The following is a 17,271-nucleotide window of genomic DNA, read 5'->3' as shown; positions in this document are numbered from 1 at the left end:
ATGAAGCTTTATAAAATTTTGGTTTGAAAACATACAATTTCTCAACAAAAATCCTACCATCACTGATATTACAATAAACAAACTAGAAAGTATCGCGTTCTATGAATAGAAATGTGACGTATAACGTCTCAACAGTCAGCTTACTATGCTCTCAACTATAATACAACCTTTCGAGAACTTGCAAGGATTATTAGGATTTACGAAATATTTGAAACATTGTTGAAAAATGATGTTTTTAAAAGCAAAGCCCGTGTACTCAACTAGAGTATTGCACACTTTTCAGAGAATGACGTCGGTTGCAATATATTACTATTACAGTAACGGATATCCGTTGCATCACTTCATTACAGCACATACAGTTATTACCTGCAGTTATCTCAAGTCTAAATTATTGATAAGTTCTAATACTTATAAAGTAAATACTTTTTATATCAATCAATAAAACAAACAGCATTTATATTCGTCTCATCAAAACACTTGAGCTCTGATAGAAGGTAATTACCAATTAAGGTTTAGCACACATACGACGTATATTTGTATATACTTATTGTACGATCTTATCTGAGACGACTCATCATATTTTGAATATTTTCCATTCCTTCATAAAATTTTTATTTGAGTTTTTATTAAGATAAGAACGTGATCACATTTCTTGTTTTTTATTAGCGTTTTTTTTCGCTTCCATGACGAGTAAAACTACCGTAGTAATAGTAAATTATAAAGCATTGTCATCATAATATATATAGTACATATGTACAACGAGTGTTTTTGATAGTAATCCAATCATGATATGTCTATTTAATTCTTCTTCTTATTCTTATTATTCCATTATGTATAATTTTGGCACACACTATATAAGCTTTCTATTTCAATTTTATTTATAACAACCAGAAACATTCAGATCGCAACGGTGAAGACCCTATGAAGTATATAACATCTTCGATGTTCTCCACTTTTTAAATAAAAAACACAGAAACTTTAAGTTTAAGGGGGTATTCTACTCTAGAATTTTGAAAAATTCGTTTTTTTTTCATATGTGACCTGGTCTACGGAAAGGGGGCTTAGGTGTCAAAAAACCAATTTTCACTTTTTAGTTGATTCGGATGGAAGATGAGATGCTTTTTCACGTGATGGAATCCAAAAAGTCATAACTTGTTTGAAAGTTCCCTAAAAATGTAGAGAAAGAAGAGTAAAAATACGCTTCGATGTGACTTAGTATCACTAAATCAAGTTCATTTTTCGACATCTCTAAACAATTGTTACGCGTACTCTCGATCATTTCCCGTGGTATCAGTGTATGACATTTATTATTACAACAATCTTTTGACAGAAATTTTGTTACCAGCTCCTCCTCCTTTACTTCAACAACAGACAGGTTAATCTTAACAAAAGTTTGTTCGGTATCATCTTCTGCCTGAGATACACATACTTCGTCTTCATCATAATCGCTCTCTTCATTGTTTTCATCATCCTTTTCATGGAAATATTGTCCGTATACGGCACTGAACTCCTCATCAACACTCATGTTTCATTTCATGCGAAATGCGAAGACGATAATCAACAGAAACACTTACACAAATGTGATAACAGAACATCCGGAAAGAGAGACGAATGAAAACAAGACAACAGCAGCTGCGCGGTATTAGAGTAAACGTCACTTCTTCAGTGTTACTTTTTTAAATGTTCCACACTAGCAACTTACACGATGAACTATAATAATATTCCGACCAAAAACAACACTTACTGGACGTCCTTGAAGCCTCTGGAAAGGAGAACAATTAATGAGATAACGAGAAACTGACGAAACGAGTTGTTTATTTTTAACAGCTGTTTCCCAGAAAACTAGTTTTCGCACGTTAGCTCCCTTTTCGTAGACCAGGTCACATATATTTAAAGTATAGACCCTTAAGAACATATCCTCCAAAGGATTTTTAAAAATTAAAATTATTTTAAGAGCTACAGTTACTTTAGTGACGCAGTACCTAGCCCGGTTCGGCCGTATCGAATTTTTTAAACGCGTTTTTCTCGAAACTACTTTTTTCCACACAGTACCGGCATTATCTCAAGTTCTATACAACCGATTTACTTGAAATTTTGTGTGAACCTTCTTTATATAATCCTTTATCGTTCCTACCAGCATTGTGTCTGAATTTTTGTTTTTAATATTTTAAAAAAATTCAGGAATTTCAAAAAAAAGCGTAAAAAATGATTTTTATTTTCAGGCAGTCGCCATTTTTCAAAAAAAAAAAAATTTCGTGTTCCCTGAGGTAAGGACTATAACAGCATCCTTACTGATTAAGAATTTCTTTTGATTTTTTTTTTTTCAGACCACCAGGAGAGTCAGGATCAATGTCACCAGGATGCGCCATTTTTTTACACCTGTCTCTCCCCCCCCCCCCCCTCTAATTATTTTAATTTTTAATATTTTTTGTAAAATTTTTTTCTGTATTCTTAAGATATCAATGAAAACACAGATGGTCCATTCGTTGAATCTAATTTTCGATGACTCGTTCGAGCATTTCCAAGGCCTGAATCGAAGCAAAGACTTTAGACTTTACATATCCTGACAGGAAAAGCCTAACGGTGTGATATCACATGATCTTGCTGGTCAGTCGAAATAATTTCTTCACCGAAGTGTTCTCTCAATAAACCCATTGATTGATGCGATGTGTGGAAAGTGACACCGTCTTGTTGAAACCAAATGTCGCCGAGAACACGAGCTTCCTTTTCAGCCAACAAATAGCCGGTTATTATGGTCGCCATTGACGGTTACGTTCTCCACCGGCATCATTTTTGAAGAAATATGGACCGATGATTCCAGCGGCCCACAAACCACACCAAACCGTTGTTTTTTCCGGATGACATGGCAGCCCTTGAATCTTCTGCTGGATGCTCTTCGTCGCAAGTGCGGCAATTTTGCTTATTTTCATGCGCATATGAACTGCAAAGTGAACTCTGAAAATCCCAATTTTAGTAATCAAGGGATTTGAAATAATTGATACGACTAGGTTAGGCCATGCTGATCATTGGTGCAGCTATAGAAATGTTAGGTTCTCAAGAGAAATTGATATATTTGCTACTTATGGGTAACAAAGCATCTTTAGCTGTAAAAATGTTGCGTAAAATAGTCATTGCTGCGTTGAATAGTGGACTTTTGAATTACGAGAGATATACTCTTTTCAAGTATGTACCTCTCACTTTTGGCTACGTAGACTATGAAACTGAAAGGAAATTCATTCATTCAAGTTTTGTTTCATAGAATTTATAAGATAGCTTACATAATAAGTATTATTATCTTCCTAAGCAGAGTTCTTCGGGGTAATACCATTTGATACAAATTTTCCCGCACTAAGGAAGTATTTATTATCGCTTTCAAAATAGGCTCTTTTTGTGTCCTTCGGGATAATGTCATTTGATCAAATTTGACACGAAAACGAACTTTTGATTATCAAAATAGGCACCTTTTGAGCCAATACAAGCCCGGCAATATTCAATTAAAGCTTCTGCATACTTGATAAAAGCCACGGCCCATAAGGCCTTCAGCTAATAATTTCTAATGGCAGCAATAGAATTCAGTCAAAAATCACAGGAAGCGACAAGGCGATGACTCTCGTATAGTGTTTGGCCTAAAGCTCAGCCACAGTCATACTACATAGAATGTGACGGCGGATTATGGTGGGGAAAGTTCAATGGATTTTCTGCACACAAATCTGGTCGTTCACTACGAACTGTTTCTTGTAGACTGCCTAAAATAGCCAAGTAGTATTCCTGCCTTACCATTGACTCTGTGGAACGAATGCATAGTGAACCGCACTACGGTAGTTGAAGAAAATGATGAGCATCATCTTGATTTTTAACCGACTTAGACGTAGTTTTTTCGGTTTCGGCACAATTTTACAGCGCCATTCGCTGGTTTGTGGGACAGTTTCGACGTCATATTCAAAAATCCACTTCTCGTCAGCAGTAAAGCTGCATTTGAAGCGTTTGATCCGCTACGTTATGAATAATCTCTATTGCGAGCTTGGCGTCATGTTTTAAGTCTAGCATTGACACTCTAAATACTCGAAACTTTAACCGAAATGTATTGAGTGGATCCATAAGAGACACTTCATACCCAAAATTTTAACCGAAATGTACTGAGCCGATACATAAGTAATGTTAAAATCATCTGTTATCTCTGTGATGCCAACAGGACGATTTTGAAGCACTGTTTCTTAAACCTTTTTGATGCTATGAGTATCGTCTTTAAAAGAGGTCGATGTACGAATCGCATCAGGCAAGTTTTCGTCGATTTCGCGACCTTCACTGAATGTTTTGTGCCACTGAAATATTCTAGTTCGCGATATAGTAGCCTCCCAAAAACATTTTTGTAACATTTTCAAGGATTTCGTTGTGGGAACTCCATAGGAAAACCCAAAATTTCAAGCAAACTCGTTGTACAATTTTCTTTTATGGTAAACTCGTCAGACGAATTTTTGGCGTCATAAACAAACAGCTGCCAAAAACCTACTAATTAAAATAAGAATATCAAACTCCACAGGAACATTGAAAAAGGGTATATCAATCTAGAAAAAAATCGATTCGGCTTGTTTCGGTAGTGGACCAGTCCGAGTCAAATTTGATCAGCTGGTATAATACGAAAAAATTATATTTAATATCCGCAAATTAGTGGACCAGTCCGAGTCAAATTTGATCAGCTGGTATAATACAAAAAAAATTATATTTAATATCCGCAAATTAGTGGACCAGTCCGAGTCAAATTTGATCAGCTGGTATAATACGAAAAAATTATATTTAATATCCGCAAATTAGTGGACCAGTCCGAGTCAAATTTGATCAGCTGGTATAATACGAAAAAATTATATTTAATATCATAATGAGAAGAAGAAGCAAACTGCTAAAGCTAATTCTACTTAAGAGTTGTATTAGTTGGTCTTAGGGATCACAAGTTTTTTTCTGGTAATGTTGCTTCAGCGGAGTAACCACAATTTATAGATGGACAGATAGAGATTTTGAGTATTGTTTCTGCGTTTGAAACGGTATATCGGATCAATGAGATGCAGAACTTGGTACTCTAAGGAATTAGAAATACAGTTACAAGCTTAACCTTGAAAGTAAGGCATACTCAGCGCTACAATGTACCGTTAAGTGCGATTTTATTATAAAACTCAAACGATTTGGCCTTAAAAAACGCATAATGTGTAGAACGCTGCCTACTTAATTCATAAAATGGTCACTTGTGGATAACATACTTATGTACCCACCCAGAAGTACTATTATCGTACTGCCGGCCGGACGCTGCTATGATGGCTATGATAATTATAAGTGTACTCGAAAGATATAAAGCCATTAAAATTAGAACATTTCAATACAAGTGTACTTAATACACATACAAACACACGCGCATATATATACATATGTATATCAGTAAGTATGCTTTCATAGATATTAGCAGAAAATCAACGATTACCAAACAAGGCGCAATTCAACCGAACTGTTGACATTTGTATATATGTATATATATATATTTTTGTCTGTATGTGTGTGACTAATCAATGATGGTGTTAATAAGTAATAGCAACAATTAATAATGAGCACACTCACATACTTCCCACTGCGCCCACGCCAACAAGCCTTTGTTGTATTGGTGTTAAGGCTAACAGAAAAAGCGCAATAACAACAACAAAAGGCTAACTTTTCAACTCTGATTATTTACATCCAGAATCAGTTGGTTATCAGCTAGCAACATTAAGACTTACAAGTTAAGAGTTAAGTCATTACGTTGAAACAACTTTTGACGAAGACAAATTTGGGTGGCATTTCGGCGTCGGCTACTGGCGATAAATCGCTCGCATATCAATACTCAATAATGACGATAATGTGTATATTTGCGATAATAATGCAATAAAACAATAAAGCGAATGTTTGTGATCGCAATCAATCAAAATAGTCGCTGAATATTGATTGATTGCGAGCAATTTTTGTGATTTATATCATTGGGTATTAGGCAATAAAATGGGTTTTCAATTTACATGCAGATATAGTTACATATATGTATGTATGTATGTATATGTACGAGGACAATCTTGAAAGTTTTTAAGCGCTGAACCTAATTTTTTTTTTAATATAAAAATAATACATATGCTATCCACCAACAACAAGAGTCTCACAGAGTCTCACATCATTTCGTTTTGTTTAGAGTACTTGAAAAGTAAGAGAGATTTATAGCGTTTACTTTGAGTAACCGTTAGAGAGTGCTTACTAGAGAAGCAATACTATTTTTCACTGTTGATTTTCTTATAGTGTAAAAATGCATAAAAATGTCTTGATCTTGCTTTTGGTCAATAAATTTGTATGGCAGCTATTTGATATAGTACTCTGATCAGAAAGAATATATTCGGAGATTGTATCCTTGACTCTGGCAATAAATTGTGCCAAATTTCGTAAAGATATCGTGTCAAATAAGAAAGTTTGCCGTACAAGCACTTGAAACCGATCGTTCAGTTTGTACGGCAGCTATATGCTATAGTGATCTGATTTGAACAATTTATTGGGAGAACGTAGCGTTGCTTTTGACAATAATAAGAGCAAATTTCCGTGATGATATCTCTGCAAATAAAAAGTTTGTCATACAAGCACTTGAAACCGATCGTTCAGTTTGTATAGCAGCTATGAGTTATAGTGATCCGATTCGATCAATTCGTTGGGAGTTTGTAGAGTTCTCCAAGACAACAACTCATGATAACTTTTATGAAAATATCTTGTCAAATAAGAATGCTTTCCATACTTCATATATGATCATTTCTATATGTATGTACATATGTACACTACATGGTCTTCGACGATTCGTCCAGTGTGTTCGAATCGTCGAGGTAAACTATTCTCTCACTTGTCATCACTTGTCTTGTCTCTTCTAAATATGTATCTCACTTGTCATCCATCAAACGTTCTCAGTCTCTTCAAAGCGGAGGCACAAACAACCAATGAGAGCAAAGTGATTTCCAAAGCATATTTTCTTTTAAAGCGCAAAGAGAGATCATCTGTTGAAAACTTACCCATACAAACGAGGTTAGATATCCGAAAGAACAGCACTTGACCGGATAAAATCTAGGTCAATTCCGTTAACGAAAAACCGACTGTTGTGGGACCGACCTTTCACGTTTCCCCGCTGCACGGAACCTAAAACTAAATCCACAGCGACCATATTTACTAACTGGACGAAGGAGTACAGACTTGACCTTAATATTGCAGTCGATGGCGTTAAAATTCTTACTGTCAATAACAATAAGATTTTAGGTGTGACATTCGACAGCCTGCGTTCCTTCACTTCTCACACGACCGCGATTAGTGCCGAAGTACCGAGCCGTAACAAAATGCTCAAGCTGCTAGCTGGCAGCACAGAAAACACAAAGAAATGTTATTGGCAACATACAAAACGATCGGTCGGTCGGTTCTTAAATACGCCACACCAATATGATCGCATTGATTCAGTGAAGCGTAGACCAGGAAGCTGAAGATATGTCAGAACACTGTACTCTGGACTACAAGAGGAAGCCTCTTTTTGTCTCCCATCGAACACCTGCGCGGTGAGGCCCGTATGCTACCAGATAAGAAGCCCAGTCCCAGTTTTTAATGGACGATGTGCTGTCGCATAAATCATTCCTGCAGTCACCTGCTTGAAGCGAAATCGTTTCCTGGTCAAGAAGTCGTAGAACTATATCGACGGACCAGACTTGGGACGCAACAAACTTCAGACATGCACTGACCGCCATTAACACCTTCCCCGACTCCCTCTCAGTGAATGGCGTATTTGGAGTCATATCGCCACCCATTGCAGATGAAGAGCTCGAGTTGCCGCGAGAAACGAGAGCGACCCTTACGTAACTTCGTTCTGGATACTGTAGCAGGTTAAAAACCCACTAACCCAGAATTGATCCTGACATATTTTGTGAATAACTTATTCAGACCGTGCGTATTTACCTACAAAAATTACCTAAAGGTTCAGCAAATTGAAATATAAAGCCAATCCTTCCATCGATAAGTGCTATCATTTGAATGGACTCAGACATATTAGTTTGAAGTTTTCGAAGCAACTGAAGAAAAATTGATAACGCAGGCCAAATCCGGACAAATATGTCAAATTTGGTGTTTAGAAAAACGAAGATTTGCCAAATAAAAAAGGTAGAAAGGGAAATGTTGAAAGAAGTCAAATTTATATAATATTTAGTTCGTCGCTCTTTAACATTTTTAACAGCTTGCTTGATGCGGTGAAGAACTTCTGAATTTGACCCTTAGTTGTTACCATGAGTCCTTTTATAAACCTGTAATGCTGTTGTGATAGGATTCGCAATCTTTTTGTCAAATCTGTTTTGGCTTAACTGATAATTTTTTCATTCTTTCACTCTTTCGAAGGACCTTAAGCGAAAACTCAATTATAAAGCATTCTCAAAAACTTAATAACAGCACACCACATAGCCTTGTATTTGAAACTATCAAGCGTCTCACTGACTTACTTTTCAAACGACCCTTGTACCTATATGTCATTCATAAAACCACATGGACTTTTTATTTACAAACACTCTCGCTCATAAAATGAATAGAACCACAAGCTCGTCATAGACAGGCGACAGACATTGGTCAGCTTTATGACCGCAAAACATTAATCGCTGACGTCATCTACATATCTATTTGGTACTCACATAGAAGAGTGAAACAAGAGAGCAAAACACAATTTTTAGTTTAGTGTCCAATGATAAATACTTTACACATATATTGTAGGTATACATCGCATACATTTGTATTGGTTTAGAGCGTAAAATGAACTTATGCTTAACAAATGTCCTGCTATAATTTGTGTAAGGTTTCCGGTTCACTTGGAAAGGTTGATATAGAACACTGGTCTACAGTGGTTTTGTTGGCTTAGATATAAGATCGACTATTCTTTCCAAAGTTATTCGAATATGTCTTCCGATTATTCATCTGTTCCCTTGACCAGTTCGAAAAGATTTATCTGCGCAACTTCTCAGATGTAGTCAAAAACCCTCGATCTATAGTTGCTCTTCTTTTCCTCTATAGATCCTTACGATCGCTTGGAAGATGTTTAAATGCTTGCTCCTCTTCTACCTCCTGACTGCTTCCAAGTACAATAGTCATTATAAGGCATTCTTGGTCTACTGACATGTCTGCATGTTAGACAGTGAGCTGTTAGTCCTCCTACTAGAGTTTTTATATCATTCATTTGAAATTTTAATAGTCGGTATGTGCGGCCCATATTCCTGCTTGCAGAGCAAGTGTGATTCCACCGAGACTCGGCTATTTTTATAATATGTTTGTCAATTAAATAGCCCGGGCATATAAATAGCCTCTTTTTCGAAATTTAATTGTAGGGTGGTGCTTGTTCTGGCTAGTTCATCTGCCTCACAGTTTCTAGGGATATCACTATTCCTTGGTACCCATTGCATATTTTTCGTTAAATAAGATGTTAGGTTCACTAAGAGATCAAGACATTTCTTCATTAACTTTGACGAAAACCTAAGAGACTCTAGTAATCTGAAAGTCGCCTGGCTGTCGGTATATATGTATAAATATATTCCTTGTTTTGAGCACACTTCATGTCAAAACAAGAAGGCTCTCTTTAATTGTTGTGATCTTGACCGCTTGGACAACTGCAGTGGTCTGGTAGGCGGAAGGAGATTTTGGTATTTAGCTGTGTAGAGAACACGCCACCTCCTACTCAGTTGTCTAACTTGGAGCCATGTTGTTGCTGTAGCAGCAGAAATCTGCCGAATTGACAGTCCTTGGCCGGATAAAAATCCGGTTCCGTTCCATTTACGTAGATCCGACGGTCGTGGGAGCTATCCGTATAGATGCTTTTCCTTTCGGCCTTGTCCACCTTGCCCATTTTCCGCTCTTTTATGGAAGGGAAGGCAATATTGGAGGCCGAATTTGGAATCAACTCTATAGGATTTCGAAAATCCGTGGAAATTCGAGGAAACAGAAAGTTTTTAATCAGCATAGAATGTTAACAGGGAGGATTCCCTCAATCTAAGAGCTGACTTCGCTGTTATTTGTAAGATCCATTCAGCATTTTCTTCGAAGATATATGTTTAGAATTGGAATAGTTGGAAGGTTGCTCTGAAGATCACGTGAGAGAAATATGACAGATATGTATAGATAATTTTTTTTGAATAAAGTCTATAGACTAATAGATAATAACTCGATCCAAATCAAAGGCAATATACTGAAGTAGAGTGGAATATAAATTTTCATCAAATAAATGTTAGACAAGCATCGAGTATCTCAAATGAGAAAAATTTAACGCTCACAGCGTAACTCATTTGTGTCTAGACCCATTAATTACTAAAATTCGCTGTCATTTACCGTATTATTTAGCATTACCTTAGAAAATTCCAAATTACTTGTAAATATTTATTTATCCTTGTAAAATTTGCATTAACTTTCACGTTATCGTATAATGAACAACACACGAAAATTGAGTAAATCAATATGTTTACAAATGAAAAGCAACAATACACAGTATCCAGCAATTTATGATATTCAATTAGCACCAACAATTAACACCATTCAAGCGACTTTTTTGACTACTTTATTAACAAAGCTTTATATTATAGCGTAATCAAACATTTTTCCATGAAGAAATGGCTTGTAAATATTTACAATAATCATAAATTAAGATTTCTTAGCCGACGGTTTGCGTATAGTCCACATGGGCCTGGTGATCCTCGTCGCCATGCCATTATAATTAGAGTGAACAAGCTTAATGATTGATAAACACATCGTTGCTGATTATTGTACCCTTCGCTATTTATTGCTTTTCATAAATAAATCATGATTTTATGAGTAAATAATAAAAGTTAGGTTCGATAAGCTGATGAATGAATTGAATTGCCGATTAACAATGAGAGTATCTAAGATAGAGTGAGAGAGGTAGATGTAAGAGCGGATAAGCTTTGCATTGTTTTGTTGCGTGAGAGATTCTCACTGTTACGAAGATATAACATGTGGTACTAGACTTTTGCTCTTCTTCTTCTTTACTGGCAAAGACAACGCTTACGCGATTATAGCCGAGTTAACAACCGCGCGCCAGTCGTTTCTTCTTTTCGCTACGTGGCGCCAATTGGATATTCCAAGCGAAGTCAGGTCCTTCTCCACCTAGTCCTTCCAACGGAGTGGAGGTCTTCCTCTTTCTCTGCTTCCTCCGTCGGGTACTGCGTCGAATACTTTCAGAGCTGGAGTGTTTTCGTCCATTCGGACAACATGACCTAGCCAGCGTAGCCGCTGTCTTTTAATTCGCTGAACTATGTCGATGTCGTCGTATATCTCGTACAGCTCATCGTACCATCGAATGCGATATTTGCGGTGGCCAACGCGCAAAGGACCATAAATCTTTCGCAGAACTTTGCTCTCTAAAACTCGCAACGTCGGCTCATCAGTTGTTGTCATCGTCCAATAAGTGACTTATAGAGTTTGGTTTTTGTTGAATGAGAGAAGGCTTTACTTCTCAATTGCCTTATCAGTTCGAAGTAGCACCTGTCGGCAAGAGCTATTCTGCGTTGAATTTCGAGGCAGTCGTTGTTGTTGCTGTTAATACTGGTTCCAAGCTAGACGAAATTATCTACGAATTCGAAGTTATGACTGCCAACAGTGATGTGGAAGCCTAGTCACGAGTGCGACGACTTTTTATTTGATTACAGGAGATATTTCGTCTTGCCGTCGTTCACAACAGGACCCATTTGTTTGGCTTTCTTATCCCGTCTGGAGAAAGTAGAACCAACGGTGCGGTTGTTGAGGCCAATGATATCACTATCTTATAGAGGATTGTATCTTCTCTATTAAGCTCTGCAACTCGTATTATTTTCTCCAGCAGTAGATTGAAGAAGTCGCACGATTGGGCGTCGCCTTATTTGAAAAATCATTTGCTATCGAACGGCTCGGAGAGGTTCTTCCCGATTCTGACGGAGCTTTTGGTATTGCTTAACGTCATTTTACACAGCCGTATTAGTTTTGCGAGGATACCAAATTCCGACATCGCGGCGTAAAAGCAGCTCCTTTTCGTGCTGTCAAAAACAGCATTGAAATCGACGAAGATGTGGTGTGTGTTGATCCTCTTTTTACGGGATTTTCCACGATTTGCCAGGCTTAAAGCCTGTTAAGGTCCAACCAGTTTCTAGACGGTGAACTTTAATTTTTCATTCTATACGCTCGATAGAACCTTATATGCGAGTTGAGGATGCTTATCACACGGAAGTTTACGCAGATAGTGGGATCTCCCTTTTTGTGGATTCGGCAGAGCACACTTAAATTCAAATCGACGGGCAAGCTTTCGTCCGACTATATTCTACAAAAAACCAGTTCTTCGCCGCCGTATTTAAATAACTCGGCCGGCAATCCGTCGCTGAATTGTTCATCAGACGAGCACTTGCTATTCGAATTTCTTCATGGTCGTGTAACGGCACGTCTGCTACATCATTGTGGATAGGAGAATCGGGTTCGCCTTCTCCTGGCGTTATGCTTTCATTGCCATTCAGCAGGCTGGGAGTAGTGTTCCCTCCATAATTTTAGTATGCTCTGGGCATCGGTCACTAGATCACCTCTGGGGCTTTTACTAGAATATACTCCAACCTTGAAACCTTCTGTTAGTCGCCGCATCTTTTCGTAGAATTTTTAAGCATCTTCCTTGCCGGCCAGCTTGTGGAGCTCTTCGTACTCACGCATTTCGGCCTCTCTCTTTGGATTTGAGTTAATTTGAAGCAAAAAATCTTCTTCACTGCTAAAGCGATTTTTTTCGGAGGCTCTACTGGAGATCGACTACAGCATCAAGGGAATCAATTTTATCAAAATGAAACAAGGACTAAAGTTCATTGAAATCTGTAAATGTACATAGGTTTTGTGTTATATTTTAAATAAAATGCCTCTTCAAAAAAAAAAAAAAAAAATCATGACAAAAGCGATTTTGCTGACATGAAAAACCCTTTGAGTGCACTAATCCACATATCATGTGTTGCATTAATCAAAATATAGGCCAACAAATGACAATTTATATGCAGCCTCTGTACTAAATCAATAAAAAAAGTGTTGTTATTGTGGTTACATAAAATCTCTGCTGCCTCGTGTTATGAATTAGGGTAAGTGCGACATAACCGACTTCACTTTTCGATGGCTTTATGTGACTAAAATATTTATGCGATGCAAAAAATTGACTTTGTCAATAAAAATTTGAAAGTGGGTGTGTGTTGAAGTTTAGATATACATATGTATATAGATATACCATATGTATGTATATGTGTGTCTTCGTAAAATTTTCTCGATAAATTGCTAGTCTATAAGAAATGCAGAGCATAATTCCATATCCACAACTGCAAAATAAATCTATAAGAAATAGATAAACACAAAATTTAGATTTATGCACACATACATACATACATATATATATATGTATGTATACATGTATTTGTTTGCTTATGCATATTAGTCGCTTAAGAGTATGTACATTGTATGTGTGTAAATAGCAATCAAATTGGAAAATATTTGAAGCACGATCTTTGTATTTATATAGCTAATAGCCGTAGTAAGAAAAACAACAACAAACACCCCAGTTACCAGCACGTCGCGCCGAGCCGCAGTGAGGGCATCACGTGTGAGGCATTTAAAAAAAATCGCTGTGATTAATTAATATTCATTGCGAGATTTTACACACCGTAAAATGTCAATAAACTACTCTATACAATATATAACATTACAATAATAACAACAACAGAATAATGTGTAATAAGTAAGCAAAAATGGATTAAGGAAAAATGCAATTTGCACTTTTTTCACAAACAGTTGCGAAAAAGATAAATTATTTAAGAAAAAAAATTGAATATGTTTATATTATTTGCGGTTTTTTTCTCGAAAGTATAAAAAATGAAAGTGATAATCATACATGCAAAACATGAAAAAAAAATGTTTCTTACAACCTTGAAAAAAAATAAAAAAAACATTTCAAGAAATTTTTTGATAAATTTTTACGTTTTAAAATGTCGAAAATAGAAAAAGTTAAAATAAAAAATTTACAAAAACAAATATTTTAAAATTGTGCTCTTTGGTTATCGATTTTTGTAATATGAAAATATTATTTATTTCCAAACTTGAAAAAAAAACATTTTTTTTTCGCTAAATAGAGCGTAAATTTAATAGAATTTTCAATGCAATTTTTATTTATGAATTATTTTTAATATCCTATCTTCTAAGTTGATTGGAATTGGACACAGTGTACTAAATTTTACTAAAATCGGTTCAGTAGTTTAGGAGTCCATCGCGGACAAACAACGTGACACGTACTTTTTAAATTCAAAGATTTGTAATTTTTTTTTCTCTACAACATTAAAATTAAAGAAAAATGCGGAGAAAATAAAATTTAAAATTGCTTGAAAAAAAATAGAAAATATATACATATGATATATTTAATTTTTTTATTTTTATTTTATTTTAAAATATACATATATGATGTATTTCATTTTTTTTCGGAATATTGTTGAGTATATAAATTGTATAATTTTTCACTCAAAATTATAGAAAATTGAAGTGAAAATAAAATTGCAATTTTTCCTTAAGAAATAATGCTAATTAATATTCTCTCGAAAAAAACAAAAAGTTAAAGTGAAATAAAGTGTACAAATATATAAAAAAAAAATATATTTAAAAAAATATTTATATAAAAAAAAATAAAATAAAATTCCAAAAATATTTTTATAAAATTCTTAAACATTTTTTTAATTTACTTTATTTTATTTTATAAAAATTATTAAAAATTTTATAAAAATATACTTTTATATTTTTGTTTTATTTTTCTTTTATAAAAATATATTTTTATATTTATACCCTGAACAAGGTATATTAAGTTTGTCACGAAGTTTGTAACACCCAGAAGGAAGCGTCGGAGACCCTATAAAGTATATATATAAATGATCAGTATGTTGAGCTGAGTCGATTTAGCCATGTCCGTCTGTCTGTCCGTCTGTCCGTCTGTCTGTATATATACAAACTAGTCCCTCAGTTTTTAAGATATCCTTTTGAAATTTTGTAAACGTCATTTTCTCTTCAAGAAGCTGCTCATTTGTCGGAACGGCCGATATCGGACCACTATAACATATAGCTGCCATATAAACTGAACGATCGGAATCAAGTTCTTGTATGGAAAACTTTCACATTTGACAATGTATCTTCACCAAATTTGGCATAGATTATTTTCCATAGAAACAATGTAACCTCCGAAGAAATTGGTCAGATCGGTTAACTATAGCATATAGCTACCATACAAACTGAACGATCGGAATCAAGTTCTTGTATGGAAAACTTTTGCATTTGACAAGATATATTTACGAAATTTGGTATAAATTATTTCCTAAGGCACCAATGTAATATGTGAAGGGTATATTAGCTTCGGTGCAGCCGAAGTTAACGTTTTTTCTTGTTTTATTTTATTTTTCTTTTATAAAAATATTTTTTGTTATATATTTCAAAGCTATATTAAGTAAAACATTACAAAAAAATCAAAATTCCACGCTTTGGTTATCGAATTTCTTTAATATGAAAATATATACACACTATATGAACAAAATAAGAAAAATGTTTAAAGTATTAAAAAAATAAAAAACTACAAAAATTTTAAAAGTAAAACTGGTATTAGTCCTATACAAATTTTAAAATTTAGTGATCGCACTCTTAACATTTAAAAAAAATCGATCAATATAAAAGCAAAGTAAAGGAAATTCGAAAATTTTAAAAACTTTAAATTTATTTAAAAAAATTAGTAAATTAAATTCTATAATATTTCATTAAATATATTTGAAATTTTAAAATTCCGATTTTTTTAATCGATAAATTTTTACCATCAAAAGTAAAAAAATAAACAAGTAAGGAAGGGCTAAATTGGGGTGTAATAGAACATTTTATACTCTTGCAACTTGCAGAGATCAAATACAGGTAAACTCTTTCAGGTGCTGGAAAAACTTAATATTAAGAATCGACTTTAGTATCGACCCGATTTTATCTATTTTTGCCCATACTAAATACTATAAAATGTTCCCAAGGTTTCATTAACGTACCATACATACAATCGGCAATCATTTTAAGTAAAGTGAGCTGGATGTTCGAAAACCTTGATATTAGCTATATGGGGGATAGGTTAAGTTTTCGCCCAATGTTACCCATTTTAGGCGCAAAGCTACACTGTTATGATGAGATAATACAGATATTGGCTGATATATACGGTATAAAATCATACGTAAGTTCGAAAATTTTTATATTAGGTACATATGTATATGGGTGTTCAGGGAAGTATTGACCCGGTTCAACCCATTTGTAGCACACAGACATAGTGCTATCAGAAAAGGATTCTTTCTGAATTTCAACTATGTATATACTACAGTGATCAAATTGAAAGGTGACTTTTTAATTTATCTTCGCGTGTTTTTCGAATCGGTAATTTTTTTTCTGTAAGTTGGTAGTACACCGTTAGTGACATCTATTTTTTTTTTTTTTTTGTTTGTGAGACTCTAAAAGTGAATTCTGCGATTTTTACTACGTCTAAATTTATTTAACAAAGAAGTGCGATAATGCACCATCTCATACTGCATTGGTGATTAGTGATCATTTCGTCACATTTTCAACTAATATCGTGCCGCAACCACCGCATTCGCCTGATTTACCTTCGTGTAATATTTGGCTATTCAGCAAATTCACTCCGAGAACACCGTTTTGACTCAATTGAGGATAATTGTATGTATGTAAAAGCTGGATCGAAGAAGGTCTGATGGCTATCACGACGAAGGATTTTTCCAACTGCTAGGATGACTGAAAAATTCGTTGGCATAAGTGGGAGGGGATTACTTTGAAGGAGATGAAATTGACAAAATTCACCTTTCAATTTGATCACAGTAGTATCTCACACATTGAGCGATATTTTCGGTAAAAAGTCAAATAGAGATACTGGGGCCCAAATATTCCGTGCCTAGTGGCTTGAACAGTTTTTATTGGATTTGCCCAATTTTAGGTCATAAGGTGGCAAATCTCTAAACGCATTATTCGGGCAATGTTTTATTCTGTTATATTAATTATTTCTTATTTGTGTACTGGAAAGAAAAATCGAAGTGGAATTTAAAATTGTGTTATATGGTAAGTAGGCGTGGTTGTAGTCCGATTTCGCCCACTGTGATATTGGAATGTGAAAAGAATGCCACGGAAAAAATTTAGTCAAAATCGGACAGA

General features: G+C 35.0%; 1 protein-coding gene, 1 long non-coding RNA gene and 1 pseudogene across 2 annotated transcripts in view; 2 read left to right on the top strand and 1 right to left on the bottom strand.

The window, feature by feature from the left end:
• The window catches only part of LOC126753980 (sodium/hydrogen exchanger 9B1), a 62,605-nt gene that overhangs the window by 7,346 nt on the left and 37,988 nt on the right, over positions 1-17,271 (top strand). The window lies entirely within an intron of this gene.
• Positions 9,070-10,015, bottom strand: LOC126753740 (uncharacterized; annotated as a pseudogene).
• LOC126754003 (uncharacterized) overlaps positions 14,903-17,271 on the top strand; it is a 241,342-nt gene continuing 238,973 nt past the window's right edge. The window contains exons 1-2 of the long non-coding RNA XR_007666248.1: positions 14,903-15,220; positions 15,375-15,474. This is a non-coding gene — a long non-coding RNA (uncharacterized LOC126754003). The remainder of the gene's footprint in view (positions 15,221-15,374; positions 15,475-17,271) is intronic.

The sequence above is a fragment of the Bactrocera neohumeralis genome, chromosome 3, assembly GCF_024586455.1.
Source record: "Bactrocera neohumeralis isolate Rockhampton chromosome 3, APGP_CSIRO_Bneo_wtdbg2-racon-allhic-juicebox.fasta_v2, whole genome shotgun sequence".
NCBI lineage: Eukaryota > Metazoa > Arthropoda > Insecta > Diptera > Tephritidae > Bactrocera > Bactrocera neohumeralis.
This window is presented reverse-complemented; position numbering and strand designations above follow the sequence as displayed.